Source organism: Sinocyclocheilus anshuiensis, unplaced genomic scaffold, assembly GCF_001515605.1.
Source record: "Sinocyclocheilus anshuiensis isolate Anshui unplaced genomic scaffold, SAMN03320099.WGS_v1.1 scaffold165, whole genome shotgun sequence".
In the NCBI taxonomy this organism is placed as follows: domain Eukaryota; kingdom Metazoa; phylum Chordata; class Actinopteri; order Cypriniformes; family Cyprinidae; genus Sinocyclocheilus; species Sinocyclocheilus anshuiensis.
In genome coordinates, this window is record NW_015540851.1 from 334,215 (window position 1) to 339,639 (window position 5,425).

The following is a 5,425-nucleotide window of genomic DNA, read 5'->3' on the forward strand; positions in this document are numbered from 1 at the left end:
GTCAGCTGTCTTAACCGCAGCTTGTGTACTGCATCATTACTTTGTCTATTCCCCTTTCGGGCTTGAACTGATGGTTAAACTAATGACATTATTTACTGTCTTTACATTTATTTTGAAAGATGAAGCTCGTGATTATGGTAAGGGGCGTTACATTTCCAACGAGTGCTTGCGGTGTTCGGCCAATCACAATGCACTGGGTCAGCTGGCCAATCAGAGCAGACTGCGCTTGTCGGAAGGAGGGACTTTGTAGAAAACGAAGCGTTTGAGAGAGGCGGGGCATATAGGACCTACAATAATGTACAGTATTTGAAAAATAATGTGTTTTTTGAACATTAAAGCATGTCAACATATTCTGTTACACCAAATACACAAAATAATGATCTTTAAAAAAGCATCATATGACCCCTTTAAATACAATGGAAACAATTGATATTTATAAATTAATTCACTCCTTTCAACTGTTCCTTCAGATGCCATTTTTATTATTTCAATCAACTGCCCAATTGCACACGCAGGATTGTGGAATATAATAGGCAGTGAAGGATACACCTGTGCTCCCTTCAAAACTCAAACAGAAGAAGGTATGTTAGTTGACAGCATGTGACATGAACATTGCATTCAGTCCTGCTTTGTTGCCACGTATACTGCCTTGGGAATGGCATTTTTTTTTTTGCACACTGTCTATAAGAGCATCATACTGTAGGTGTTTTTGCACTGAAAATAATTTTAGGTTGTTTATTTGATTGTGGCGCTTTCTTTCATTCGCTGAAAGCCCAACCAGTAATTGCACATGACTGACATGTTGAAAAATAAAAACACTATTTTAATTCAGTCACACACAATCAGTGCTTTGAGTTACAGATAGAGTAAGACATACCATGTAGTTTTGTGTTCACAATCTTGTCATTTGAAGTTAGTTTCTTTTGGTTTAATGTTTGAAATCTTGTGTAGCAAAAATACATCACCAAGCCTTATTTTGTATATTAAATTAAGTAATTTCACTGTTTAGTAGTAGCCTGAGAAGCAGCTTTTGGGAGCAACATTGCAAACACATATAATCACACATTTTGGCACTGATAACTGGCATCTGCCCACTTTTTAAAAGCATCTGTCAGTAAATGAATCATACAGTATTACAGGACTGAAGGAGTAAAAGCTCTTGCTATCTTTATAACAGATCTTTTCTTCAACATTTATATCTGCCAGTATGTGGTCTGTGTCCTGCAGGAAAGGCTTCTCTTGACTTAAGTGAAAGTGAGTGACTACTCTTGCTTTCTAAAGTACGGACAAGCATCACGAGATCAGAGCTACATTTGAGTTTGATGGGATAACAGGCTCGTTAACGTGAGATAATAAAACCATAACCTGCAGCTAACGATGCCAATGACTTACAGTGATGAGGTCATTCTTGCTAATTTGGGTCAATGTGTGAGATGTTCTTATCTGCTTGAACAGTTTAATTGTGCAGAATATATATATATATATATAAAAACAATAATTTACAATTAATTAGCAAATAAAAAAAAAAAGTGTTCAAGTCAGATGAGTAGCAAAACCTCTAAGAAACTACTAATATTAATAATTATATTTATTAATTTTTATTTAATTTCCACTTATTTAAAATGTTTAGTTGTGTAAAGTTGTTTTTAGTTTTTAAAGTATAATTATATTATATTATATTACATTATATATATTATATTATATTTTACATCTCTATTTTTATTCTAAATATTTCTAGTCTTTGTAAACTTGTTTTATGTATAATAATATAATATAATATAATATAATATAATATAATATAATATAATATAATATAATATAATATAATAATCTCAATTTATGTTTTCTAGTTACATTTTTTTTTTCTTCTATTCCTCTATTTTTATTTTAAATATTTATATTTTATGTGTAATTGCAATGTACCTGTTGTTTTCATTGTCATTTGCACATTATGTTTTTCTGTTCTGACACGCATGCCAAATTCTGTTGAACCTTTATAGCATCAAATGAAGTGATTCTGATTTAGGTTTCTGCAGCGAGACACTAAACAATTCTGTGTAATGGCATTGTGGATCTCGTGTGTAGGAGATGCACAGCATGCAGGTAAACACAGACAAACACCCACACACACACACCATTTACACAAACACAAATATCCACCTGTGCACGTGCTGACATTAATTTCACAGTACACAATGTGCCATTCAAGAAGCCATTGTTTCCACTCATTGATGCGAGCTGCAGGCAAACGGGGATTGTTTTAGTATATTATTTCTAAACAGACGATCATGCTCCTATCAGTCTCTCCATGTTGCGTGGCTGCAGATGCTAGGTGTCAACTAAAACGCAACAGGAAGCGTAAACAGTATCTCCGTTATTTTGAGACTTATCTTGAGGTCCCCCTCCTCCACGTGTCAATCAACACTGCAATTACAAACTGCTCCGAATACCTCTCATCTGTCAGACATATCTGTTTGGCTTATTTGCTTGGGTGGCTGGTTGTACTAAAGCTCAAAGAGCAACCCCTGACTGAATATCATGTCTAAAATTACACCTCCCTTAGCCTACGCACAACGGATGTCAACGCTTTATTTTGTAAGCACACCCTGTTGGTCTTGCCATCCCAATTAAAAAGTTTCAAACATATGTGAAGTTCATTAAAGACAGTGGGTGCATTATTATTGGTTTTGTGATGTCTACTACCCACATATTCTTTTTTGATCTAGAATATTTTTATTTTTGTTATGATTTAGCTTCTTGTACAACTATTGCTTGATTAGGCTTCATTAAAGCTGTTATTCTGTTAATTGAACATTCAAGCCATCACAGTCTTGAAGAGTGTAAATTTCAGGGTTACACAACGGAAGCTATGCTCATGCATCTACAGTAGATTGTATTCACAAGAGCTAATCTGAGAAATTATTCCAGTGTGTGGCTTCTCCAATGTGTGATTTTATTGGAAACCACAATTTAAACTTTAATCACTAGGTGTTGTCTTGTGAGATATTAGCATCTCTGCACTTTCTTTTTTCTGCTCTAAGTGTAAAAACTCCTGCTCCTGATAACGCCTGATGACATGTGGATTAAAGCAGAATAAATTTTTGTTTGATCAAAAATGACAGTAAAACTGTTTTCTATTTGAATATATTCTAAAATATCATTTATTTTTATGATGGTCAAAGCTGAATTTTGAGCATCATTACTCCAGTCTTCAGTGCCACGCGATCCTTAAGAAATCATTCTGATATGATGATTTGGTTCTTAAGAAACATTTCTTATTATTATCAATGTTGAAAACAATTGTGCTCCTTAATTTGTATGTTTGTATGTATGTATGTATGTATTTATTTATTTATTCTTTCTTGTATTGAATGTTCACTGCATCTACTGCATATGAATATGCTTTTTTTCTGTAACACAAATAAAAAAATTATGAAGGTTATTTTATATAATCAGTTCATCGTGGCAATGTACTGCATGCGAAGTTTAAAAAATAACATAAAAGCACCATAAAATGCAACACAGGAGACGATTTACTTCAATTCAGAAAGAAGTCTTCAATTTCAGTTTGTTCCTCACACAAAGGTATTGTTTTACTTCAGTAGAAGAATGAAATATATCTTATAGTACTTACAGTGCTTTTTATAATTTTTTATAGCTTATGTGGTCACTATGTTGTTTGGAAAAGAGCTGTAGGATTTGTACAAAATATTGCATGAGAAAAATAACAGCATATGGCTTTGGAACAACATGAGGGTGAATAAATAATATATTTTTTCTTTTATTCTTTGAATATTTCCCTTTAAATGTTCCATACAATCAGATCGACCAGGATTGTGAACTTGGCAATGGTTGTTTACTGCTATTTCTGTTTAGAGATGTGACAGACGACCCTTACGCCATCTCTTCCAGAATAGAGATATTGCCCATATTGAATTTGTGTCAGCCACAAGTGGCTTATTAACTGCGAATATCCATCAGTAAAGTCAATACAGCTGTGAATGTTTAATTACATTTTTCAGCCAGAGAGAAATGTGTTCTATAATTTCACACTAGCACAAATTAAGCCGTTCATCCACGGTCAATGCGCCATGGTATGTTTCGTGTTGGGATTTCCTGCATCTCAAAATCCATTTAGTTTTAAAAACCTCGTTTGAGCTACATCTATGATTATGTTGAATGACTGCCTCTCCTGTTTCTCCCCCAGTCGGTCTGTTCATGGAGTTTGATGTTCATCTCCCTGTTTAGCTTGGTTTGCTCTGAGAGCGATGTCTCTGTTAGCTGAGCTGCTGTGTTTGTCGACCTTGGCCTTCGGAGAGAAATTGCAAATGCCAAGGAAATACTTCCTCATTAGTTTTACCCTTAGCCTACAGCCTTCACGGCGGGAGACATGATATAATCAGAGCTTGTACGAGGCTCGGCTGTCTAGCTTTTCTCTATATAGCCGAAGTCCACCATCAAAAGCAATTCCCCTTATTTATGGGTTTTTCACCAAGTGGTCCGCACAGAATCAAGAGGGGAGAATCCCTATTAAATTAGTTGACATGAGGGAATCCCATCTAATTTCAGTAAAACATTCTTTATAGCTCTAAAAACCACATGTAAATGGAGGCTCTTGTTGAATGAAAAGCCATAAATCCATATTCTATGTGCCTGACTGTAACTCACGACACTTGTGGTGTGAGATGGCGGTTTACTATCCAACTCTATGCGTCAAATTCTGTAATCAATGCCACGGCTTGTTGATTGTCCTGCCGGCACAGGCACAATGTGCATCTCATCCATCCTGATATCAAATATTGTTTATGTTATTTTTAGTTACAGAAATTACCACTCAGCTACATGTTACGTGAGCATTTTTCCCAAGCATTTCAGCCTGGTCTCATGTTTATACGTAGGTATTAATACGTAACATTTACAAGCACAAAACGTACACTTTTGTACGTTTTTATTAATGCTAAAACGTGCAGGAAAATAACCATTTTAGTAAAAAAAATAATAATTTAGTCGCTAATTCCACTCCTACCTATAAACCTAAACATTTCTGTACGGTATAAGAAAAACATGACAGACAGATAAATGCAATTAATCATTTATTTATTGCAAAAATGTCAAAAGCAGTACCAAAAGTAATCCAAATAATGATGCATTGCACCCGCAGTCCTCTCTGGCAGAATACAGTAGGTTTGTGTGATCCAGAGCAGAATTTATGTTGTTAATCGCTGAAAATATTATCCAGATAATTTTCCCGATCCACTCCCTGAACTCGTGACATGAAGGCGTGCGCGCATCATTCAAACTAGGGATGGGCGTATCGAACCGAAGTATCGATATATCGATACTGACGCGAGAATCGAAAGTATCGATACTCAAACAAAAAATATCGATACTAAGGTGCGCTTTATTTACCAGTGGTTTTGTTTAT